Source organism: Python bivittatus, unplaced genomic scaffold (genome assembly GCF_059951505.1).
Source record: "Python bivittatus isolate LINGU-HERP-01145 unplaced genomic scaffold, Pbiv_v1 ctg000630_np1212, whole genome shotgun sequence".
Taxonomy (NCBI): domain Eukaryota; kingdom Metazoa; phylum Chordata; class Lepidosauria; order Squamata; family Pythonidae; genus Python; species Python bivittatus.
The window spans coordinates 218,063-245,239 of NW_028277091.1; the positions used below are offsets into that span (position 1 = coordinate 218,063).

At 49.5% G+C, this 27,177-nt stretch overlaps 1 pseudogene; it reads right to left on the minus strand.

Annotated features, from left to right (window-relative positions):
• Positions 1–528: 528 nt before the first annotated feature.
• Positions 529–26,882, minus strand: LOC103059549 (ceramide synthase 4-like; annotated as a pseudogene).
• Positions 26,883–27,177: the final 295 nt, after the last annotated feature.

The window sequence follows — 27,177 nt, forward strand, 5'->3', positions numbered from 1 at the left end:
TCCTCTAGTTTATTCTCCAGGCTGGTGTCCTCCAAATCTCTTGAGCTACAAGTCCCATCAACTCCTAGCTAGCAGGCCCAAGAGATTGTGGGCACTCAAGGCCATCCTCGGAGAGCACCTAGTTGGTGAAGGCATACACAGATACTGGCTCCTGCTCCAGCTGGTCCTTCTCAGAGATGCCTCCAAACCGCCACCTTCTCCCCTTGCCGCCTTCTCCTGCTGCCCACATCCCCCAAACGCAAGGGGCTTTGGGCCTTCTTCTATCATCCAAGCTGCCGACGCCCCATGCAGACCTTCTCCCTGCCTTTGCTCCCCTGCCCAACTCATGGCCCTGGCTCTCGGGAGACTCCACCATCACTCGGGTGATCATTATCTCCCTCCTGGGCTGGGCTACCCACATCTTCCTTGCTCTCCCCACCCGCAAGGTTTCTAAGCCAGAAATCTACAGCGTCTTGCCAGCTTTTGAGCCACCCAAGAGGGCTGCTCCAGTGATGTTGCCGATCATCTGGATAGGCTTTGCTCCTTCTTGCTGCTGCTCTTCGGGTCTTCAGAAGATCAAGCAAGAGTGACTGAAGCAGCACACAGCTTCGGCCAGGGGGCTCGAGTGATGCCCTTCCAGGCCTAGGAGGAGCTCAGGCAAGCAGAGGGAACGTCAGCCTTCCCAAGTAGGCCAGACAGGAACCACGACCAGATGAGCTAATTCTACTTTATTGTAAGGCTACATTAACAGAATCTTGCAAGTCTGGAAGTACAGTTCTCCTGCTGTCTCATTTACAGCCTGATAAGCGAGGGAGGTTCCTTTCTTTCTCAGCCTCTTATGTAGCTGTGGGCTACACCCCCTCTTATCCGATCATTCGGTAGGCAGCATCTCTCCGCCACCCCCCGTCCCAAGGTCATTCCCACATAGCATTACAGGGAAGGGCAAGAGGGAGCAGTGATCACAGGCTCAGCTGGCTGGGCTATGTGGCTTTGGTGTGGCCGCTGGAGGGGGAGCCCCCCTGTTCAGTTGCAAGTGCGCTCTCTTGGTGATGAAGGGCAGGTGGGGGTTGGATGGGGGATAGACGGCACTGTTTTTCTGCTCTGCCTTCTGTCCCGCCGTGTCCTCGTCCTCGTCCTCATCCTCGCTGCCCTCTGAGTCGCTCCGCACATCCTTTTCCAGCTGCAAGAGAGACACGGAGCAGTGACCTTCCTTCGGTCCTGCTCGGCTGGAGTCCATTTGGGGGACACAGAACTGGCCTTTTCCATTGGGGATGCACAACTTTTGTACAACCCGAGGGCCACACCAGGCGTTGTGTCGCTTGCAGGCAAGCCCAGGCCTCTTTGTGGGGCGGGGTTCACAAGTTTAAGGGGGCATGGGGGCTTTAACAACCTGCAAGGCTAAGACATCCATTTCACCTCTGGCATCTCTCCAAACCCTCAAAAACGCCACCATGGTCATCCCCCTCTCCTGAGGCTCTGGGGCTGAAGGACACAGTAGGGATCCTGCTGGACCTCAGCTGATCTCTGGATTGTACATTTTTGGACCCATTTGGTATGATGAAAACAAAGATGGTGGCACTCCTTAGAAAATTGCAAGAGGGACCTGCAACTGAGATGCTGCAGCATGGAGTAATTCACTCCACCTTTTCAGCGACTCCATTCTATTTTCTAGCAGTTTTAGTGTGCTTGCTTGGGTGTTGTGGGGGAGCAGAGGATCCCTCCTTTTAGTTATTTCCTGAAGATATTTTGCATCTCTGCAGAGTTTCCAGTCCTTCCACACCCACCGAGCTCACCTTTTATGTGTACATGGTGCTGTTGGGACCTTACATGCACAACACCCCTGCCTGGCTGCTGGCAATAGAAAGAGCGCTAGGATCGGTTCTCTTCACCCCACATGCCAAGCCAGGCCAGCTACGATTTCATTGCTGTATTCCCACAGTGTGCGGAGCTGAATTAATGTCACTTGTGGTCAGCTTTATTTCTCATTGTGTTTTGATGGCAAAATTGGGTTAGTTCACAATTCCATGTCTTGTGAAGACAAGAAGAAATTATTTAATTCAGCAATGCAGGTCAAGCAGGTTGTGGAAAACGTTTGGCAGAATGTTGCCTCCTTTCCGACGCCACTCGCATGTGGGTGGGTGCTGCCACGTGTGGCCTCCTCAGACATCTCGCAGGGACAGTGATAGGGGTATCCAGCCTCCTGTTGCTTCCTCAGGGCCCAAACGGGGGTGGGAGGGGTGGGGGAGCTGACCTGGGTCTCCCAAGCTCATGGGGCAGCCAAACAGATGCCTGTCCTGGCCGGGAGGGCCATCCGCGCTGAAAGGTGCCATCCTTGGACAGCCCCAGGTACACTGAACACCAGCCTTGCACAAGCATCACCAGCCTTGCACAAGCATCAGGACGGATGATCGACAGCACAGGAACCCCCACTGAATTTCCCTCTCCCATCCCCCCTCTAAACTGACTGCATGATCAGCATCTGGACAGCGGGCATTTTGCAGACCAGAGCAGAGCAAATCTCTGCCCCGCAGAGCTTACAATCTACAATTCAAACTGGGAGAAATGAAAGGTGACAAGGAGGAGAGGCACGTGAGGCCGGGCAGAGCGAGGATCTGCAGAACCAAAGAATCGGGCATCCACCGCGACAGCGGAGAGGACCTGAAAGTGCAGCAGGGTAAAAGGAAAGCAATTTCTGGTCTTCTCCCCCCTCCCCAGCATGGGCCTTTAGCCCCCACCTCCCCAAGTGCCCAATTTCTGCCCTTACCTTTCCATGGATCAGGAACCTATAAACCATGCGAATGATCAAGGACAGCCAGAAGAGATCAAGGATCTGCAGGATTATCAGACAGGTATTGAAGAAGTAGTAGCCGAAAAAAGGCTGGGTGAGCTCCATGGAATAGTAACACGTGTTGTAGAGAATCCTTTGGGGGTGCAAAAAGGAGGAGGAAAAGGGTTACGCTTGTGTTGCTGCTCAGCACTGTTTAAGGCTGGGATAATCGAGAGATCGTTCATTCATCCTTGAGAAGGGTGTTCCCAGCCCCTTTTAAAGAGGGGCTGGTTCGTCCTCTCCTCAAGAAGCCGTTGCTTGACCCCCCTGTTCTGGACAAATATTGTCCAGTCTCTCACCTCCCCTTTTTGGGAAAGGTGGTTGAGCCTGTGATGGCACTGCGGCTCCCGGGCGTCCTGGATGAAACGGATTATCTGGACGCCTTCGAGTCGGGTTTCAGGCCCGGATATGGAACCCAAATGGCATTGATTGCACTTCTAGATGATCTCCGGCGGGACCGGGATGGGGTAGCGCCTGCATCCTGGCTCTTCTTGACCTCTCAGCGGCAGGATAATCATGGTATCCTTTTGGGTCGGTGGCAGGGGGCAGTTTTGTGGGATGAGGTATCCTCGGCACGCCGGTGATAATTCTACGTCTCTGTCCCAGGTGAATTAAGTGATGCTGTGGATGTTCCTTTGCGGCGCCTGCAGGCTGTGGGGGTCTCGATGGGGCACCACAGGCTCCAGCTGAACCCTGGTAAGACGGAGTGGCTGTGAGCTGGGGGCTCGTCCGTATCTGGGGTTTTACCGTCTTTGGTTCTGGACGGGATTGCACTACCCCAGACAGACCCAATGCGCAATCTGGGGGTCCTCCTGGACTCACGACTGCTGCTGAAGGAGCAGGGGGCAATCGTGGCTCGGAGAGCCTTTGCTCAACTTCGTGTTGTGCACCAGTTGCGCCCCTTCCTGGATCAGGAAGTCCTCTCGGTCACTCGTGCCACGGTCATCTCCTGCACGGACTACTGCAATGCGCTCTACATTGGGCTACCCTTGAAAAGTATCTGGAAGCTGCAGCTGGTACAGAATCTGGCGGTGCGGGCAGTTTTGGGCGCCCCCAGGGCTGCGCATACAACACCTCTGCTGCATGACCTGCATTGGGTGCTAGTCTGCTTCCAGGTCCAGTTCAAAGTGTTGAGTGTTAAGACCTTTAAAACCCTTCACTGCTTGGGCCCAGGTTACCTGAGGAACCGTCTCGTCCCAGTTAGATCAACCTGTCCCGCCCGGTCCAGCAGGAAGGGTATGTCGCAGACCCCTTTGGCTAAAGAAATTTGGCTGGCGGGGTCGAGGAGGAGAGTGTTTTTGCCATTGCCCCCACCCTGTGGAATATCTTGCCCCCTTAGGTGAGATTGGCCCCACTCTTTTGGCCCTCCGGAAGAGCCTCAAGACCTGGCTTTGCCAGCTAGCCTGGGGATCTAATGGGGACTCCCGACACTGCGGGACGGTTAGTGCCCTGAGGATGCTCTCTCTGCTTTTTAACTCCATTTGTAGTCTTTTTAACTTTGTTTTGCGTTTTTAACTGGTTTTATGCTTTTTCTGTGTGGAGATGGGTGGTCTACAAGTTTGATTAATAAATAAATAGCAGAGATTGTCCTCCTTTAGCGACTACAATTGGGAGTGGCAACTGGGTCATTAAGTGAAGTTGTTACTAAGTGAAATTGCAAATGTCAATGCAAGGATGGGTGGCAAAGTTACTTCTTCATCACCATCGTAACTGAACAGTCGCTAAACGAGGCAGTTGCTAAGTGCAGATGACTTGAAATGACATTCTGTGGCTATTACAACTGTTTAATTCTTCAGCCCCCCTCCGTTCTTCAACCACCAACCTTTATTTTCCAAAAAGTATCACTGCTACTCCTACAACCTGAGGAGTTTTCCTGGCCTTGATGTTACCTCCCACTTTTGGCGCTTTGGTGGGCTACATGGAGTTCAAACTGCTACTCTGGGGAAAATTGTGTAAGCACAGAGAGATTTGGGAAACACAGGGCACTTAAAATAAAGCATCGCTTTGCTGCAGGTTAGAGCTCCAGATGACTCATTGGCCATATCCGTCCACTTCATTCACACCAAACGAGCACAGATTGTCCTCCTTTAGGAGCCAGAATTGGGACCGGCAACTGGGTCGGTAAGCAAAGAAGTCGCTAAGTGAAACCGCCTATGCGCTTAAGATCTTCCTTCAACTTTCCTTCGCTTTACAGACCGGCGAAGGTCATCAATGTAAGGACAGGTGGCAAAGTGACTTTTTCATCACCACCGTAACTGCGAATGGTTGCGAAACAAGGCAGTTGCAAAACGAGACATTCTGTGGCCGTTTAGTCCCTCAGTCCCCCTCCCTCCCTCAACCACCGACTTTTTATTTCCCAAAAATTATCACTGCTACTCCTGCAACCTGAGGAGTTTTCCTGGCCTTGATGTCACCTCCCACTTCTGGTGGTTTGATGGGCTACATGGAGGTTCAAACTGCTACTTGTAGAGAGCAATGACAAGCTGAGGTGTCCCAAGGTGTGTGGGGGTGTCAAAAAAGTCAAGATGGCGCTGCAACTGTGCCATCAAACCCCGCCCCCCTTTCTGCATGCATTCCCGAAACGTACTTGAATGGAAAAAACACCAGGAAAGAGAACAGGTATACTGCTGTGAATATGAAAAAGAGGGTGTTGCAAGTCTTCTGCCACTTCAGGTAGTTAAACATCTTCGCGAACTGGGGAAAAAGAGAAAGAAAGAAGCAGAAATTGTTGAGCGGCTGAGGTTCCTATTGTGAAAGGACTTGACTTTCAGGATTCGGGTTCAGGTTTCTCTACATTTAAACTGCAGCACCCATCTTCTCTCTCTCACGAAGGATGCTGGGAATTGTAGTTTGGGGAATATGTAAATGCCAAAGAGAAACATGGCCATAGGTTAGCTTACAAGCCTGTCTTAGTCTCCAGCAGCTCAAACCTGTTCCAAACCTACGGTGCTAAATGCAGAACAAATGCAAACCAGGGTTTCAAACTCAAAACTGGGCATCTAAAATTTGAAACAATTGCAGCCCGAAATGCTTTGCACGCTGATGCTGTCTCCAAATTGCTTCAGTGTATGTTTCTCTTCCTTCAAACAAGCCTTTAAATTGGGACTACAGCACCCATAACTAAGCCTGTCCCAACACACCTGGAGAGATTTAGGAAAGCTGAAATAAATTCCTTTGTAGATTTATTTCCTCTTTCCAAAGAACATGAAAGTTTTTTTCAAAAAGAGAGGAAGGACAAGAATTTGTTCTTCCTCCTTCGCGAAGAGTTTTCCTGAGCATTAACTTACGTGCAGGATAACATCTGGAGGTTCGTGTATAATCATGACAACCGAACCGATACGGATGTAATTGGCACAGTATGAGAAGCTGATGAGGAAGACGGTGGCTGCATGGTGGACAATTTGCTCACGAAGGTCCTGCAGTGAGAGGAGAGGATTCAACTGATGGATTTTGCAGCTGCTCGTGGGGGCCAGACACCCCCATTATGGGGAAGGGGTTCAGAGTGGAATGTTTTGCATCTGCAGATACACCCAACTAGTGCCCTCGTTTTTCACTTTTTCTCTTCATTTGATTGATTCTGCAGTTTTAAAATTAGCCGCCCAGAGTCTCCTTAGTGAGATGGGCAGCCACTTAAATCGACTGAAAGGCACAAATGCTGGTTGTGGGCCAAAAGGAGGAACCGTGTTCCCTCCTGGATCCGAATGGGGCTTCCTGACCAGCCGGACCGATCTCTTCCGCCAGAGACCACTCACCGTCCGTTTGATGTCAAAAGGCAGCATGACGACCAAGGAGCAGTAGAAGGAGAACTGCATGAGGTAGTAGCCACAAATGCTGGGCTGGAGAGGCTGCAGCGCACAAGGGGACGGGTGGAAGGAAGAGAAACAGTTTCATGCAATCCCAGCTCTCACCTTCCCAAGCGAAGGTAAAGCAGGGCTGGCTAGGGAATTCTGGGAGTTGAAGTCTACACTTCTTAAAGGTCCCAGGTGTGAGAAACACTGTCCTCGAGAGCCCCCACAAGCAGGGTCTTCCCTTGACATTTCATTTCTATCTCCCTTTTACTTTTCAGCCCCCTCGCCCCTCCCCCATTTTTGGTGCAATGCTCCAGAGAGGAAAGGGGGCCACCAGGACGGGGATGGAGGTCTGTGGCAGAGATGTGAGCGTGAGAAGAGGCCATAGCTGTCAGGATCTATGCAAACCAGAACCTTCAATTGTTTTTATTTTACTTTTATTGCTAACCATACTTTTGCTTTTATTGCTAACCATAGATCAATAGTGAAATACCGGGAATGTTATTCTAACCGTTTGCTTGACCTGCCATAAAAGGGGGGAAGAGGAGGCCAGGTGCCGTTATCTCTATCTTGAAACAGACATCCAAGGCCAGGAGGTGTGCGAACCAGGGCAAGGCGCAAAGAGCTGCAAGCAGGAGTAGAAACCTAGAAGGGGGGGAAGTTGGGCTTAAAAGGACAAGGTTTTGCTATGTAGAATGAGACTCAACAAAATGTCAGAGTCTGCACACTCAATCCCACAGATCAGTAAATCCTCTGGAGACCAAAATTTCCATCAGAGATTTCTTTATTCAGGAGAAGCATACAGAAGGTTTGGGATTGAGTGTGGAGACTCTGACATTAGCAACACAACCAGCCAGATCTTCCCCACTTGTACATTGTTGACACGTAAAGATGAATTATGAATCAGTCAAGCTGTGAGGTCAGAGCAGACCTGCAGGGTTTCTCCTTTCTAGCTGCACGCAAAAGTTGAGCCAACCCTGGTCAAATCACAGCTTGTGCTAGAGGTTAGGAGGAATGCCGCAACTGTGCCAGATGTCGGGCAGCAGAGCGGGCTGCCACGTGAAGGAACGGGTTCTGCTTTGTTGGGAGGAAAGGCTGGAGGGTCGTCTGTCCGAGTTGCTCTACTACTGTACCGTGTTTTTCCAACTTGGCAACTTCAAGATGCTGGCTGGGGAATTCTGGGAGTTGGAGTCCACACATCTTAAAGTTGCCAAATTGGAAAAGCATTGGCTTGTGCACTGAGCAGGGGCTGGACTAGACAAACTCCAAGTCTTTCCAGCTCTGTGATTCTGTAATTTCGCCCAGTAGTTTGTAGCACCTCTTTGAGCAGAAACCACAGGGTCCAAACATTTCCTGTAGGATTTTCCTAAGACCTCTTCTAATCTTGCTTTTGGAATTGTTTGCAGCTACTCTGCCCCTTCCCACGTCTCAAATTATAATTGTTTTTTGTGCTTTCAAGAACCATGAGCTCTTCTAAGCAGTTGTCTGAGTGTTTGAAAATGAGGGTAATTCACTCTTACAAAGCTGGGAAGGCAGGGAGGGAGGGAGGGAGGGAGATGATAGATGAGAGAGAGATGAGAGAGACTTAGAAAACTAAACCCCCCAGTGAGCCATTTCAGCCATGAGAAACATTGTTCAGAAATGGAAGTTACACAGACTTGATCAAATCATGGCAACACCTGGAACAGCAAGGAAGCCTTTGCTAAAACTGGCTCCAAACTGGTCAGATTGGGAAATAGAGCCCATGGACAATCTGTTCAAAAGTTAGCTGACGCTGAAGTGGCTATCTGCTGCTCCACAGCACAGCATTGCTCATACAACTGCGCAGAAGGAAAGACGTCTCCAACTAAAGATCTTTAGAACTGTCCCAGAGCCAGTGAATGAATTGAAGCTGAAAAGAGACCATTCACCAAGACAATGGTCTGAACCGTTTTTTTCCACTGTCTTCTGCAGAACTCTATGGTCCTGTGAAAACTTGATGGGGTTCTGTGAGGGTCTAAAGGACAGAAAAACTGTTCATTTCAGCACAGTCAATTTTCTATCACTACAGTTTTGAGCAGGGCATTGGGGAAGGGTTTTGAATGGCCTTCTTGGTCCCTAAACCTAAATATCACTGAACATATGGGGGCAGACCTTAAATATGCAGTGCATGGAAGGAGAATCTTTCTCAGCTAGGAGAGTTCTGAAAGGAAGAGTAGGAAATGCAATGTCCATATCTTGTTCTCCAAAGAAATCCAGCCAGAAAATATAAAATATCTGGTTGTTTATTGATAAAAATGGAAAACTCCATAAAATACAAGTTTCATACAAAATATCGGGAATCAAACACTGCTTCTCATGTATTTAGCATCCAAGACTTAACAACTACACAGGTATAACAAAGTCTGTAGCTAAACAAACTCTCAGAGAAGAAGTACACTACTTGGTTATTAGTTACTACTACATAACCCATAAAAACGGACTACATGGTGGCTAAAACTCTACTGAGGGGCTGGGCATATAATCCTCCCGTTTTATTACCACCCCTTTAGTAACAAACGCCAATAGGTGGCAGTAAATAGCAGTAGACGTGGGTTTTCTGTAGACTTTGTATCCTACCTCAAATTAGTATCCAGACCTCAAATTAGGATACAAAGTCTACAGAAAACCCACCCACACAGACCGGTACCTACACAAAAACTCCAACCACCACCCACGTCAGAAAAGAGGCATTATCAAAACCCTCATGGAGCGTGCCAGTCGGATCTGCGAAACCCAATTCCTAAACTCTGAACTTAACCACCTTAATTGGGTCCTACAAGCGAATGGCTACTCCAAAAATGAAATAAAAAGAGCCATCAAACCAAGAAAGCAACATGCGACTGAAGAAGAAAAACAGCCACCCACCAACAAAGTATTTCTGCCCTATATCAAAGGGGTCACAGACCGCATGGGAAAACTGATGGAAAAACACAATTTCCAAACAATCTTCAGACCCACCAGAAAAGTACAAGAAGTGCTAAAATCAGCAAAAGACAAAAGGGATCCCCTCACCGTTGCAGGAGTATACCGCATACCATGCAGTTGCGGGCAAGTATACATCGGGACCACAAAACGCAGCATCCATACCAGGATAAAAGAACACGAAAGGCACTGCAGACTACAGCAACCAGAAAAATCTGCAGTAGCTGAACATGCTCTCAAGCACACTGGACACAAAATCCTATTTGAAAACACAGAGATACTGGACAACACCAACAGCCACTATACCAGGCTATAACGGGAAGCCATTGAGATTCACAAACACCAGCACAGTTTCAATAAAAAAGAGGAGAGTCTAAAAATCAACAAAACCTGGCTACCAATCCTGAAAAATACAGCCTGCAAAAGGTCAACGAACTCAGCTCAACCACCGGGAGGTGTGAACAGTTCACACAATGAACATACTAATCACCCCCAGCAGCCACTCGTTAACAACTCAATAGAAGAAAAAACCCTGCCTAACCCCCAGGAAGATACACACAGATGCTGACACCAAAACAAGCAGCCACTCGTTAACCCTACCCCCCACCGACCCACCCTCCCCACCCCCACCCCCTTCAGGTACCCTCGCTGATCTCTATAAATACCCACAAAAGGGTCACATCATCCTGGGCACAGAGAGAACCGCTCCTGTCTGTGCTCCTGCCCTGTGAAGATGCCGGTCACAGATGCCGGCGAAACATTAGGAAACAAAATTTCCACAACACGGCCACGCAGCCCGGAAGACGCACAACAGCCATCGTATTCCGGCCGTGAAAGCCTTCGACAATGCATTAGCTTTGTATACTTTGATTATTGGGACTAGGGAGCCTGGATAACTCTGATTTTTAATTTAAGCAGTACATTTAAACGTGCCTTTGCTCTGAGCGAGCTCCGTTGATGATGACAAACCCAAGATCCAGTCTCAGAGAAAGTTACGTCTAGGTAAGGAAAGGTGTTAACTCGTTCGATTGGTTCACCATCTAATTGCCATCTGTGTCTCTGATGTCGTTTTCCAAGCATGATCATTTTTGATTTTGATTTGTTAATGATTAAAGAGCTATCCTGACAATAGGAGCTAAGTCTTCTTAACAGCCTATGCAGTCCTACTTGCGAGTATGATGATAATATCATATCATCGGCGTAGAGCAGAATGTTGCAATATGTATTCGGGACCCTAGGCACGTGTACCGTGGGATCTTTCATTAATCCTGGTAAGTCACTGATGTATATATTAATAATGGGGCTAGTACGCACCCTTGTCTTACCCCTTTGTATGTGCTGATCCTATTTGTCGCAGCTCCGTTAACCCCGAACCGCAGCCTGAAACAGGCGCTTGTATACAGGGCTTTGATCAAAGCCAGCAGTCTGGGCTCTATTTTAAGAGCTGTCATTTTACTCCATAGTCCTTCTCTATTTACCGTGTCAAATGCTGCAGTGAGGTCTATAAAAGCAGCGAACAAACGTCTCCTCTTACAGACAAATTTGTCAATCAGATGGTTCAAAACAAAGCAATTATCAACGGTAGATCGGCTTTGTCTGAAACCTGCTTGTTCTTCTACGAGAATGTGTTTTCATCTACCCAGCATTCAACGCTATTCAGAAGGAACCTAGCATATATTTTAACAACAATGTCAATTAGGCTAATGGGCCTGTAATTACTAGGATCCTTTTTATTCCCTTTTTTATATATAGGGACGACTATTGCCATCTTCCACCCGGCTGGGATATGGCGGGTATTATTTATATGTGTGAATAGATCTGCCAATAGTGGGCCCCGCCAGTCGGGGAATTTCTTGAATAGTTCAGCTGGTAGGATATCCTCACCAGGGGCTTTATTGCTTTTTAGACCTTTTATAATGGACTGACCTCTTTTTCTGAGACTGGTGGCCAAGGGGAGAGGCTTCAATAGATGATAAATCACTACTTAAGGGCTTTTCTCTGTAGATTCTGTTACAGCAAACAAGCACCGGTAAAAGTTCTCCCAGTCCTCAGCGGAGATTGGTATGTCAAATACAAATCTCCCATCCTTTAGGATTCCTGCTACAGAATGCCAGAATATAACCGAATTGTGTCTTTTTGCAGCCAACTCGAGTTCTAACCAAATTGAGGTGACATTACTTTTTTTCTTTAACTTCATAAGTTTTTTATATTCTCTTCTTATAGTCAGCATCTCAGCTTGTGTATAAACAGTAGAACATCTCTGAGCAAATCTCATGGCTGCCTTCAATTTCTTTTTCATCAACTGGCATTCTGTGATGGAATGGTTTGGTGAAGGCCGCGCTCAGGGAGATAAGCATTGCCTTAGCCGCCAGCAGGAGGGTGGGAAGGTGAAGAGGATGAGGCTGGCACCATCCTAAGGAATTCGCAGTCTTTGCTTGCTGGCTTGGGAAGTGTCGATTCAGTCTGGTGAGATTTCTGTCTTGTAGGTGAAGCTAATAAATGCTGTTGAATTATATCTGTACGGTCTCATGGAGTTCTTTGGGCTGAACCTGACACATTCATTGTCAAGCCAGGGAGATCTGGCTGCTTGAAAACTTTTGGTGGAAGATTGAGTTATTAAATGTTTCTTCAACATATTACACAAATGAGTAAATGCATTGGAAACTGACAGCCAGTCAGCCGTAGTTGACTGGATTGTTGTATCCCAATGAACAGCATTCTCTGCTTTGAGGCTGTCTAAAATTGCCTTTGTATCAACTTTGGCCCATATTAGCCTTTTATTTTGACTCACCCCAGATTATTGGCGATCCACCTGTCAGCCATGTTACATGGTCTTAAATCTGAGTGACCCCATAATTTCACACTCACTGGCTGATGGTCACTTTCATCTCTTGGATATACAATGACCTCTGAGAAGAGGTCAACTTTGTTTCTTGATACATAGAAGAGATCTCACACACTGCTTGAGTGGGCTGAATGGTATGTATATGGGTATATATAATTATTATCCTTACCTCCCAGGATTTGTAGATTACATTGAAAGACTAGGGAGACTAAATGCAAGCCAGCAATATTATTTTTGTTACCTCTTGATAACCACGGTGGGTGATTATCAAGAAATTCATTTGGAAATTCTTTCTTTTGCGCAAACTCATGAAGGGATGGTCCTAATTTGGCATTTAAATCTCCAAGTAATATAATTATTGATTGAGAATACAATGTGGCTATTTCGTCTAATATTGTTTCTCGGCATGTCCAGTAATCAGGATTATAGTAGGGGTGTGTGTTTGGGGGAATGTATACATTTACCAGTATTAACTCTGACTCCTTATATCTAATTTTCACAGCTAGAAAATGCAACCATTTATCTGCATGATATAATTTCTCCCCCTGCCATTGCAGTTCTGGTTTAATAAGGACACATAGTCCGCCAGAAGGTCGCCCTTTGTTCGTTATCTTTTGGGCAGGGGAGTCCCATCCATGAAAGCCCGGAGGTTGTACTGGTTCACCCTCTCCAGTTAGCCAGGTTTCCTGGATGGCGATTACGTCGAATTTGGAGAGGAAACCCACTGGTTCAGTGTCAGCCCCTTCTTTCCAGCCAGCTATGTTCCAAGTCACAATCTGTACAGGTCTCCCAAGAACAGAATATTCTGGGTGGGGTGGTTGGCTGAGGACTGAGGGTACAGACAGTCAATCTGTTTCTGGCGCTGGTACCATATTATCAATACTTCCCATGTAAACACAATTACTATAAGGTTCAGCTTTCCCCATCATAAGTTGTAACCGTTGCTCTTCTCTGTCTCGGGTGCCAGTATTCCCGATTTTGACCTGGTGCTGGCGTTTCTGCCGACGGTAGAGGACTCAGTCCATCCCTCTCATTTTCTAGTTGCTGTGCTTGAAAGTGACTAACATCAAGTTGGTGGTTGTTCTCAGAGAATTGCTCCGATTCAGACTTTCCCATGATGGTGTTAACTTGTGATGATACCGAATGGCAAGATATAGATGGCTTGCTGAACGGAATCAGGACTGGGACCCACACTAGGTTCAACTGGATAGTGTGACTCTTGAGGGTGCTCAATCTGGCTCTCCGATGCCAGGGATATTAAGTCGCCAGCTACAGTTTCATCCTCTAAAAGGTTAATGAGAACTTGTGCTGTAATATCTTGCTGAGCGTCCTTTTCCTTTGTGTGTTTTTGCTTTGGACTGAGACGCCTTCCCTTTTTTTAATCGGTGATTTTGTGCTTTCAGAAACTGGGCTTAGTAGCATTTCCACAGAAGAGCAGCTAGAGGGAGCAGGGTGCTGAGAGTTTCTGTCGCGTTAGTTACCGATTTCAACATTGGTCTCACTGTTTCGATTGTGTTTAAAATCAGTTGTTGTTCCCCTGGGGGGAGGGCGGCAAACTGATGGATTAATTCTTCCTCATCATCCAGAAACTGTATCTTTCCATTAAAGGAATCTGGGATCTCTTTTTCATTATCCTTATCTTGTTCTGTCCTTGTTAATAGAGGAGTTCTTTGCTTTACAGATCATGAAGAGTTACATTTAGAGTTTTCAAGGTTCACATCATCCTCCCTCACTGTTTTGGCTCTCCGCCCAGGCTTTAGCAGAGACTGAGTCTGGGTGTTATGAAACACACATATTGGCCGGATGTAATATTTCCTTAAGGGATTTTCAAGCCTTAAGAGCATCGATGGTAAAATAATCTGACCAAAAGTTAACAATATTCTTTTACATCCATGCCTACTAGGGAGCCAAGAGATCTCTCTTAGTTCGTTAGAATATACCCTACACTGTAAGAGTTGAGAGAGAGAATTCAGTATTACTCGTCTGTTATGACACCCACCCCTATTTGAAGGTGTATCGGCAACTTGGAGTAGAATCCTATGTCTCTGCAAAACCAGCCTCTCCTCCATGTCTTCTCTATCCAAGAGCCCCTTGCCGCCCGTGCTGTCCATAAGTTAGGGGAAGATTTGGAGCATGGGAGTTGCTGTTTCCTTTCTTATCTAATTTGGAGGTATAATTTCCCATTAGAGTCTTTAATTTGTCTTTTTATTAGCTTCCAAGAGCTGATCGAATATAGCAAGGACTGTTTGTGCTGTTAAAAGACAGTTCTTGGCAACCAAATCCAGATCTTCTTTAATGTTGCTCTTGATGTTATTCACATCCTCCCCTCTATCTCCTGTTAAATCCTCATTTTCAGTGGAAAGGCAATCGTCCATATCCCACTCCAATGTGGAATAAGAGTTATTAGCGGAGGTTACAAGGGGAGAAGAAAAAGGAAAGGAGACTTACTTACATTGTCCATTGGCTGGAATAAATCCTTTATCTTTGGTTGCCTGAATGTCCTCGCAACCTTATCTTGTTTAGGGTTTCCTCTTGGCTGTGTCTCCAGTTTATGTCTCCTTTTGAACTTTCTTTTCAAGTTCTTCTTTGTTTTTGCTTTCTGATTTTGCATCCTTGGGTGGTATTCAGGGTTGTAGATCGTACTCTCGCTTCAACGGCAGGTGTCCAAAGCTAGTGGGTCCAGAGTCCAAGATCTAAAATCCTAATCCTATCTAATCCTAAATCTGAATTCCTAAAATTACTACTCCAAATAAAAGAAACTAAAATTACTAAGATCACTAATTAATATTTGATAAAATGAACTATATATAAAAGGCAACTAAAATAGGAGGATTAGGAGCTCACTAAAAGCTGTCACTCGGTGGCCATTTTGCTCCGCCCCCCCTACTACAGTCTTTCCAACTCTGTGATTCTGAGATTTCACTCAGTAGTTTGTAACACTTCTTTGATCAGAAATCACAGAATCCAAACATTTCCTGTAGGATCTTCCTAAGACCTTTTCTAATCATGCTTCTGGAATTTTTTTGCAAATACTCTGCCCCTTCCCACCTCTCAAATTACAAGTGTTGTTTTGTCTGCACTCAAGAACCATGAGCTCTTCTAAGCAGTTGTCTGAGCATTTGAAGAATGGGCATAATTCACTCTTTCAAAGCTGAAGAGAGGGAGGATGGATGGATGGATGGAAATAGATAGATAGATAGATAGATAGATAGATAGATAGATAGATAGATAGACAGACAGACAGACAGACAGACAGACAGACAGACAGTCAGACAGACAGACAGACAGACAGACAGACAGACAGACAGCTATAGATATGATTGATAGATGACAAAGAGAGAGAGGGAGACAGGGAGAGAGATAAAAAACTAAATACCCCCAGTAAGCAATTTCAGCTATGAGAAACATTGTTCAGAAATGGAAGTTACATGGACTTGATGAAATCAAGGCAACACCTGAAGCACCAAGAAAATTTCTACTAAAACTGAGTCCAGACCGGTCACATTGGGAAATGGAGCCCATGAACAATCTGTTGAAAAGTTAGCTGACCCTGAAGTGGTTATCTGCCGGTCCATAGCACAGCATTGCTCATACAACTGCGTGGAAGGAAAACCTTTCTCCAACCCGCTTTGCAAAGCCATGGTCTCACGTGTGCAAAGGAGATCCTGAACATGGTTGAAACTTTCTCAGCCACTCCAGGAAAACATAACTCCTTGCTGGCCATCAAGCCTGTACAGGGTTGGTCTATTAGGTGCCAAAGTTGCATGCAGCCCATGGCCCAGGGAACACTGTCTGGCTTGAAAGTAGAATAGATTCAACTAAATACATGTGAAGGAATTGAAGCTGAAAAGAGGCAGTTCTACAAGACAATGGTCCAAACCATTTTTTTCCCACTGTCTTCTACAGAACTCTACAGTTCCATGAAAACCTGAAGGGGTTCTGTGAGGGACTAAGGGCAGAAAACTGTTCATTTCAGCACACTCAATAGAGCTTTGAGCAGGGCATTGGGGAGGGATTTTGAATGGCCGCCTTGGTCCCTAAACCTAAATATCACTGAACATATGTGGGGAAGACCTTAAACATGTAATGCATGGAAGGAGAATCTTTCTCAGCTAGGAGAGTTCTGAAAGGAAGAGTAGGAAAATTCCAAACCAGGAATAGAAAGACTCTTCAGTGGCTACAAAAAAGTTTTGAAGCTATTATGGTGTTAAAATAATAACTATAACAACAATAATAAGCTAATAGTGGTGTTACAAAGTGCTGGTGGAAAGAGCATCAAAATTTTTGCATCTACCACATTCAGTTTTCGTATACTGAATCTGTACACAACTGCACAGAAATAGTAAGCAGGCATCCAAATTTTCCCAAGGGTGTGATGTTCAACTTTCTACCATGTAGCCCCAGTGTCAGCTGTTGTTCAGTTAGGGATTCTCTGACAACTATAAACTTTTGCATACGACTCTGGGTTCAGGGTGGCTGGTATACACTACTTTTCATCTCTTCCTGTCCTGACCACACCGTCCTATGGTTTTGCCCAGGACAACGTGTGCCTGTTGTGCTTGCACTTGTTCTCATGAGGTATTCCTTATAACTGTTTAATCACTCAGTTGTGTTGCTTTTTAGCTGTAAGAAATGGAAAGAATTGCGTTTTTAAGGCTTGGATGAATGTTATGTTTGGAAAGGCAGGACACATTGCAGTTTCATGCCATTTTTGCAAAGGGGGATGCGAATTTATGAATACTTTTCCATTGAAATCTACATTCAAATGTCTCCCTGACCTCTTACCTGCTGCGGGTAGCCAACCCAACCCAACATTGGCGGAGATCCCAGAACCAGGGTTTCTGCAAGAAGACACAACGTATTAGGAATCACATCATACCAGCCCACCAACACTTCCCTGGAGCTGCCTTTTAAGGGGATGATGGGAGGGAAAGGAGACCACTGCATGAAAAAGCAACTGTGGTCACTAAAAGGTTTGAAAGAGGATGAACAATGGAGACTTTCCTGCACTCCCAACGTTTTCTAACCCAAAAGGGAAGCACGAAATGTTGGGGGCCGGGAGGCAGAGGAAGAGTCACCAGCTGCATTACACGCGGCAAACTCTCTTGTTTGACAACGACCAACGAAAGTGGGGAAAGAGCTGGAACTCACATCGTAAAGGACGGCCAACCCCGTGCAGAAGGAAATAAAATGGTAGGTGCCTCTCCAGCTGGAAAACAATCAGAAAATACATCAGGGCATATTGGACAGCAAGCTGGGAAATCCAAGGATTCCAGAGCTAGAAGGGAACGCAAAGGTCATCTAGTCCAGCTGACTGGGTGCAAGACATCTCCTGCTCCAACGGCCCTCACTTCCACCTTCCGAAGGGAAGAAGTTTTCCAATCCTTAGCTTTTCTTGTACTTGAACCACTTAGCACAGATTCTGATCTCTAGAATGATCCAAAATACTTTTTCTCTTCCCTGAATCTGATTGTTACGTAAATACTGAAAATGAAGATTTCGTCAACTCCTGGTGACGTCATGGAGGCTTCTACACATTTTTATTTTTTGGCTAGCACTGCTCTTTTCTCAGATACTTTCCCATTTCCAATCTAGCCCATAGACCTGGGATTTCTTCCCATCCAAGTATTAATCAGGTTTGACCCTGTTTACCTTCCAAATGAGAACCCAATCCTACATCCTAACAGGGCTAGACACCTGGTTCAGTTGGGGATCACACATGGAGCACTGAAGATACGGTGGGTGGATTCTTCAGCAGTTGCAGTAGGAGACACGCCTGTCCCGGTACCACCGAGGAGCGCTTCTCTTTTCAATCACAGGCATGGCCAGCGATGAGGAATCCATTGGTTAGTTGGAGGACAAGGAACCAGGACTCACGGAGGCGATGGCGGAGGTACCCTGGAGCGGCGGGATGGCGGCCAGGGCCGGAGAACCACCGCCGGAGTGGTGGTCGATGTGCATGAACCAGGGGCCAGACAGCTCAGGGGTCATGATGACCCGAGGCTCGGGAGCTCGGAACCGCGAATGGGACGAGAAGTTCGCCCGGTTGGAGGAGAGGATCGAGTAGCGCCTAGACTCTATGCAGGCGATGCTGCAAACCCTGCTGCTGGGAGCGGTGCCACCGGTGGCGAGCGATGGCGCGAGCAACAGGGGTGGCAGTCCGGTACCCCAACTGGCACCGCCACCAGTGCCCCGGTCGGTGGACCAATGGACAGCAGACACCTTTAGGCTGCGGGGCATAACCGGGAAGTTCTCGAGGAACCCCGAACAGCTGCCTCATTTCCTAATGCACGTCCAGGGTTTCATGCAGAGGGGGGTCACCTGTTCGCTAGGGACGAGGACAGAGTCTCCTACGTGGCTGAGCTGCTGGAGGGCCAAGCAGCTAGCTGGGTGATCAGACTGTACAACGCCAATGTGGCGGAACTGAGGAGTTTCCCGGACTTCATGCAGGTGCTCCGGGACAGGTTTGAGGACACATTGAGTGCCAAGCGAGCCGAGGACAACATCCTGCAATTCAAGCAGCAGGATAAGTCTGTGTCCGAGTATGTCATATAGTTCCGGAGGCTGGTGGAGAAACTCATGGACTGGCTGGAGTTCCTAAAGGTGAAGTACTTTAAGATGGGGCTCAATCCGGAGATCTTGGAATGGGCACTGGGCCGGGATGACCACGGTGAAGGATTGGATCTGGCTGGCCGGGACGGCGGAGTCAGCGTGGCGGCAGATTCAACAGAGTGCACGGAGGCGGGACCAGGCAAGAGACCGGCCGAGGGAGAGACCCCCAGAGGAGAGGCGGAGCAGCCGGCGACAGCCCGCCGGGGGGCGAGAGGCAACTAAAGCCCCGAACCTGTGCTTCAGGTGCGGAGGTCGAGGCCACCAGGTGGTGCAATGCCCGACGGAGCGGGAAGGAGCCCCACCCCATCCCGAGGTCAAGCCACAGCGCCCCTCCGGGAAGCGAGCAGGTGACCGGCCGTGGAAGAGTGCAGTGGCAGCGGTAACCGAATGAGGCCAGCTGGGGTGGTCGACCCCTGAGACGGCGTCTTCCGGGGGGGAATCGGAGCCGGCGGGAAACGGGGCGCGCTCGCACTGAACGGCGTCCCAGTGCGAGCCGGGGAGCCGAGACGAGCGGACCCAATTGGTGACAAGGACTGCCCCCCCTTTCGGGTGAGGATATGCATCTGGGGGCTGAGGTCCAGAGGGGAGCCTCAGCTGCGGGTGCTGCTGGACTCAGGCTGCACCCACTGCCTGATGCACCCAGCGGTGGTTTCGGGGCTCGGCCTGCAGCTGCGATGCCTCCGAGAGCCCATTGCATTTAGCGAGCTAGATGGCTCGCTAGCGGGGGGGGGCGGCTCAGTATTACACTGAGCCAGTCCAAATGACGATCGGGAGGCACCGGGAAGAACTAAGGTTCGTAGTGGTCCCAATCGCCGACTATGCGGTGGTGCTCGGCTTGGCGTGGCTGCGACAACAGAACCCACGTGTCGACTGGACAGCGGAAGCGGTGTGGTTCGGGGACGAGGAGCCGGCGAAGCGCGAGGGCAGGCGGAGCCGGCAAACGGAGGCGATCGGGACCATGGCCGCAGACGAGCAGGCGGAGGATCCAAGGCATGGGGAGGCGAGGCAGGAGCAGACCGAGGCGGGAACCCAACCAGCAGCAGCAGTGGCAGAGGCTCCGGAGATCCAAGAGCCCGTGGCGATACCGGGGCGCAGGCAGGCGACGGCGGCCAGCGGGACAGCGACGGAGCATGGGCCTGGGCCAGGAGAGGCCACGCCAAATGGCAGCATCCCGAGGCAATACCAGAGCCTGGCAGCGGCATTTGAGGAGGAAGAGTCCGACCAACTCCCACCACACCGACCAAGCGACTGCGCCATTGAGCTAGAGCCGGGGGCAAAACTGCCCAAGCCGAAAATGTACTCCCTGTCAATGAAGGAGATGAGCACCCTTCAGGAGTTTATAGACAAAAACCTCGCGCGGGGATTCATCCGGCCCGCGAAATCACCACTAGTGGCCCTGGTACTGTTCCGGGAGAAGGACGGCTCGCTCCGGATGTGCGTGGACTACCGGGGGCTGAACGCAATCAGCACCGAGTACAACTACCCCTCCCCTTGATGAAGGACCTGCTATCGCACCTGTCTAAGGGGAGGGTGTTCACAAAACTGGACTTGCGCGAAGCATATTTCAGGGTTAGGATCCATGCAGGAGATGAATGGAAGACCGCGTTTAATACCCCACTCGGAAGCTATCAACTTTCCATGATGCCGTTTGGATTAAAAGGGGCACCAGGGGTGTTTATGCAGCTAATAAACAAGGCGTTGCACGACCTACTCTACCGGGGCGTCCTGGTCTACCTGGACGACATCCTCATCTACACCGAGACCCTGATGAAGCACGTGAAACTGGTACGCACAGTGCTCCAGAGACTGTTAAAGGCGCAGCTATACACGAAGCTCTCCAAATGCGAGTTTCACTGGGAGCAGCTGGACTACCTCGGCTACCATATATCCAGTCGGGGGATCGAGATGGACCCGGCGAAAGTGAGGGATGTCCTGGGCTGGGAAGCACCGCGGACCCGGAGGCAACTCCAAAGCTTCTTGGGATTCGCAAACTTTTACAGACAGTTCATCCCGAACTTCGCCCAAGTCGTTCTCCCCCTAACAGACTTGCTAAAAACCAAGGGCAGCGGGAAGCCTCCCAAACCCAGCATGGCGCTCACGTGGACTGCGGAATGCCAGAGGGCGTTTGAGGACTTAAAGCGGCGGTTCATGGCGGAGCCGACCTGGATTGGCAATTCATCATCCAAGTAGTCGCCTCGGACGTAGCAATGGGGGCGGTCCTGCTCCAGCCCAGCCCGGATGGGCCCCTCCACCCGTGCGCCTACACCTCCCGCAAATTCACCGAGACAGAGAGGAGGTGGATGGTGTGGGAGAAAGAGGCATATAGGGTCAAGTGGGCCCTAGCCACGTGGAGGCATTATTGGAGGGGGCAGCCGAGCCGTTCGAGGTGTGGACGGATCACAAGAACCTTGAGGCCCTGAAAACCCCGCGAAGGCTATCCCCCAAACAGGCGCGTTGGTCCCAATACTTCAGGAGATTCAGTTTCACCCTAAAACACATTCCCGGGAAAAGGAATTTCCCCGCGGACAGGCTGTCTCGCATGCCCCAGCACGCCAGCCTGCGAGAGGAAATCGTGGATTCCATCATCCCCGCCAGCAGGCTGGCTGCAAAAGCTATAACCTGGAGCCAGACCAGGAGAGAGTGGCGGGACGCGGCGCCTGAGGTAAAGCAGGGGTTTGCGGAAGCGGCGGAGCGGGATACTTGGCTCAAGCAGAACCGAGACATGCTAACCAGCCAAGGGGATTTGTGGTGGCACGAGGGAAAGCTATATGTGCCCGAAGAGTGCCGGCGGGGGGTCATGGAAAGAGCCCACGACAGCCAGAGGGCGGGGCATTACGGCTTCGTGAAAACGCTCCATTTAATTTGGTGGCAGTTCTGGTGGCCAACACTCCAGAAGGACGTGGAAGCGTACGCAGGGGGTTGTCCAGTGTGCGCAACGGCGAAAGGGGCCAAAGGCAAGCCTAGGGGGCTACTCCAATTGGTGGCGGATCCCGACAGCCCATCGCAAGAGATCGCCATGGACTTCATAGTGGAGCTACTGGAGAGCAAGGGGAAGACCGCCATTTGGGTGGTCACGGACTTGTTCTCCAAACAAGCACATTTTGTAGCATGCCAGCAAATCCCCACGGCAAAGGTTGGCGAGGCTGTTCATGCAGCATATCTACCGGCTGCACGGCGCGCCCCGACAGATCGTCAGCGACCAGGGTGGCAGTTTCACCGCGCGTTTCTGGAGGGAGTTTCTGAAGCTGGTAGGGACACAACAAGCCCTCTCTTCCGCGGCACACCCGCAGACGGACGGAGCCACGGAATGCCTGAACGGGGGGCTCAAGCAGTACCTGCGCTGCTACGTGGGGTACCAGCAGGACGATTGGGCGGAGCTACTGCCGTTCGCGGAAGTAACCTACAACAACGCTGTCCACAAAAGCACCAGCTTCTCCCCTTTCAAAGTGGCCACCGGGCGAGATTTCATCCCCATGCCGGAATTACCTCAGCCAGAAGCCCGAATTGACTCTCTGGACTCCTGGTTCGCCCAAATAGCCGCCACGAGGCAGGCGGCGCATGCGGCGCTGCAAGGGGCCAAAGCCGAATACAAGAAACATGTAGACCGAAAGAGGCTCCCCGAGTGGCAGTGGAAGGTGGGGGACCAAGTGTATTTATCGACGAGAAACCTAAAGATGCACCAGGCTTCAAAGAAGCTCAGCCTGAGGTTCGTGGGTCCGTTCCCCATCGCAGAAATCATCAATCCGGTAACCGTCAGGCTGACGCTCCCCAAAAGCCTCGGGAGGATCCACCCGGTGTTCCACTGCAGCTTATTGAAGCTGTACCAGCCAGGGAACACCTGGCACAAGGCAGAAGTAGCACCAACACCCATCATGGTCGGCGGGGAGCAGCACTTCAAGGTTAGACAAATACTGGACTCCAGGAGGCACAAGGGGCAGGTCCGGCTGCTGGTGCAGTGGAAACACTTCCCCAAGTCCCACAGCGAATGAGTAAGCAAAGCCCATATAAAAGCGCCGGACCTAGTGTGGGACTTTTAGAGTAGATACCCCGGGAAGCCGAAATAAAAAAGGGGGGGGTCTATTGTCAGGGGGGCGGTATGTCAGGTTCGGCCGGCACAGCGCTCAAGGAAAGCTTGCCACCACACTGCGCTAACTTCGCTGCCGGCTGCTAGCTGAGGAAAAGAGGAACTGAAAGCGCAGTTGATTAATGGCCACCTGTGCCTAGCCAAACGGGAAAACCGCAGCGGAAGCTTTAACTTTACACTGATAAGCGGTGCGCACCAACAATTAGCGGGGCCGCGGGCAGCGGAACGAGATCGCCGTGCAATCCAGAAACCTCAGGGTTTGCACGTGACGGGAGGAACCCAAGGGAACCAACCCATGCCGGAGGGGACTACCAATCAAGGACAATGGGACCCGGGCCGAACCTGCCGTTCCGGAAAATTAAGGGGGATGATTTGGGGGCTGATAAGCCGCGGTGGTAATGAGATCGCGGGGCGAAAAACGAAGGAAAGGGAAAAGTATAAAGGAGCAATGTAAATGTACCAAGCCAGTCCTGGCTTTGCTTGTAACTATTACATTATGCACGAGTAAACCTCTTTTGTGAACCACACGTGTCACGGGAGTTTCTCTTGTTGAACAGGGCAAATCTTATACTTGGCACGGCCAGTCACAAACAATCCATCAGATGTGCTCTTTAACAACCAATGGGGCCCTCAATTGCTTGGGGGGCCAAAGGCACTGCTGCACATATCATAAGATGCTGGAGGGTGATGCTTCCCTTTGCATCACACAAACTTCCTTCTGGAATCATTCACAATCTTCTTGGAGCGTATGATGGGACAGACATCCTGTTGGGCACTAAGGGGTGCACCAGTGCCCACGGGCTGCCCGTTGACCACCCCGCCCCAACAGCTCCCACTCACCTGGCTTCACAGAATTTCTGGGTCAACCTGGGCCGGTTCTGATTCAGGCGGCATCGAAACCACCTCTCTACCTGCCTTGGCTGGAGAGTGCGCACTGCTTGGCCAAGCTGCTGACCTCCTCCTGGGACGCAGGATGCAGAAGCAGGTCAGAGGAGCTGTAGATCCGACCCCGAGACCCCCTTGCTGGAAAAGGCGCTGGCCCCCATTTTTAAAAAGGGAAACTGAAGCAGTTTGCTTTGCAGAATCTCCTACTGATGCTGCCCCCAATATTGGAGAGCAAAAAGGTCTGACGCCTTCTCTCCCCCCAACAGAGGGAAAACGGGGATGCTGTGCAGATGGCAGATCTGTGACTTGCCAGCTTCAGCAGCAATTTTGGCCTGAGTTAAGGGAGGTTATGTTGGTCCCACCATCAGCTTGGAGCTGAGTTGGTCGAGAAAGCCCTGCCAGGGCATGGAGGGAAAAACTAAATCGCATGCCACTTGCCCATCCGGATCGCTCAGCCGCATCATCTACTTCAGTGCTGACGAGAGGAATTCTGGGAGTTGAGGGTGCATCCTTTTTCGTATACCAGATCTACGTACTCAGGGCAGAAGCCCACCTAGCTGAATGGTTTGTAAATTTTTCCTAAACTTCTCTATATCTGTCTCTGTACACACGCAGGGCTATATGCAGAGAGAGAAAGGGAGAGGGAGGGATCTTCCACGACATCAGATGGCATCTCATCAGAAAACTCCCAGGAGGCAGAGCATCCCTTAAACCCCATTGGTCTCCCTCTGATCCCCTCTCAGGTGTTAGGTTTTAGCTCCAATTTCCAGGGTAGAAATTCCAGGTCTTGCACCCTTGCAATACATGTAAACTTGCTAAAAGGAGTCAAATAAAGAAAGCACCTCAGCGCCACTGCTGGTCTTTCATGGTTGTCACACTTCTATGCGCGCACACACACACACACAAAAGCACACACAGGCTTGCACTTTAACTGGGTTCAGTGCTTCCAGGGTGTGCGCCTCAGAGTTCAAGAAGATTTGCTGCCCTAACAACCCTTTAAAGACATTGACTGCTGAGAGAAACGAGGCAGATCTCTCTAGGATCAGCCTTAGAAAGAAGTCCTTCTTTGCTCTTTCCAGCAGCAGAAGCAGAATCGCCTTAGACGATCCGCGTTGGCCTGGGGAACTCACTGCTGCTGGACGGTGGCCAAGGCCACCAACTTTCCTCTCTCTTTTTTGCTTTTCCCCCTTCTTCGGATTTAGAGAATGTGCAGGGCTGAGCCGCGGGAACTGCACAAGCTCTCCAGCTCTGAGCCCAGAAGCAAGGATCCTATTTGCAGCCCAAAACAGCCCAACCGGAACCAAAATTGGTGGCTTGAACAGGTTGGGGGCACCAAATGCTTAGGCAGACCAAAAACTATAAAAATGAACTATTCATGGCGGGGGAGGGGCAAAAGACACAATAAAGGAACTATGAGGAGGCTCAAACTCTGTAACAACAGAGTGCCATTTCTCTTTCGCGGACTGATTCATATGGGGACAGTACATTCAAAAAGAATAAGAAAATGCACCCACCCACACACAGCCCTTTTACATGCTGTAAATCTAGATGAAATAGAAAGATACTGTTCCATAACATTTATACTGCATAAAGACAGTTTAAACAGCAACCAAGAATGGATCTCTTGCATCCATATTTTCCATATTTTGGGAGTATCGTTCAATATCACCTTTACATCTCTAGCAACTGCGGTTTTCCCCAGAGGTGAGGCCAGAGGTTTAGCCCCTTTTGCCACACCTTCCAAGATGTGGGAAGAAACTCACTTTTTGGGGACGTTTCCTCCGCTTCCTGTAAAAGGCTTCCAGGATGGGGTTTGGAGAAGGTTTCCGCCGCGCCTTTTCTCGCAGGCCCAGTTTTCTGCTCAGGGGTGCGCCGATGTTCCTGGGAAAGGGAACGGCTGGGGTCAGACGAACTTGTCGCACGTTAGCCGGCCCTTGGCTTCCTCGTTTCACGCTCCGCTCAGGAACAGGCACGTGAAGCCAAAGCAAGGAAAACAAGGCTCCTGAGCATCACCTGCCCAGTCAAAAAAATTGGTGAACTATAATAAGGAATACAATGGCTGCGACAGGAATAAAGTAGTATTTGAATAATAGTGATTAAGATCACACTTAAGGGAGTATAATGTAGGAAGACCCCAGCAGGAGCTCAGTCCCTTAACATATTATTAAATCTGAACCATACAGAACCATATTGCTCTGTCTTCTCCCTTTTAAAATATAAAGATATTTCTGAAAACGGATAGAGAACATATTTCCCTGAATTCATTCTTTAGCATCAGGTGTGAGATTAACCCCTAGCAACCCTGTGTGGCTTTGGGTTCTAGGTGCCCCTGGTTCCGGCCATTTTCCGTCTCTTGTTCTGGACGGGGCTGCACTACCCCAAACAGGACCAGTGCACCAATTTGGGGGTCCTCCAAGACTTGTGGCTCCTGTTCAAGGAACTGGTAGCAGCCAAGGCTGGGCGGGCTTGACCGAGTTTCACATTGTGCCCCAATTGTGCCCTTTCTGGACTGAGAAGCTGGTAGGATCAGTAAGAAATGTCAGAAATGATGACGATGATGATGTCATTTTTGAGTTTCCCTTGCTTCTCATTATTGTCAAATTCAGTTTGTGAAAACTGGATGCCAAAAGCTTGAGGTATAAAAAGGGACCTTCCACTGTTTTCAAAGAGACATCAAGCTTTTGGAGTGGGGAGGGAAGGAAGAGCTCCCTCCAAACAGTTTCCGTTGGCCAAGAAGCTTGCCTTTCGAAGAGCAAACGGAGGGCGACCAGCAGGAAGGCGATGGGGAGGCCAGGCAGGAGGTGTCGGGGTTGGGGATAGTGGACGTCCTCCGTCTCCTGCATGTCCTCCCCAGGTGAACCCTGGAGGTAGCCAGTACTCACTGTCCTCCAAAGCCGCCGCGTGAGCTATGCCATCTCCCTGGGGAGGGGAGAAGAAAGACAGGGGGTGAGATGGGGCGCTGCAGGAGTGTTTCCGGAAGGAGGGTCCTCTCTCAGCCCTTCCAGCCGCAGCTCAGGGGAGCAGCGCTCCTCCATCTTCCTCACCTCCCAGCAACCCTTGGAGTGAGGCCAGGTCAGGGAGCAGACCATGCAAGGGACTACTGGACTCTTCTGTGACCAAGTGTCACAGCACATCATTTTAATGTGCAGAAAAAGAAAAGAAAAAGAGAGAAAGAATGGGTGAGTTCCAACTTTCTCTGTTGCAGATCTAAATA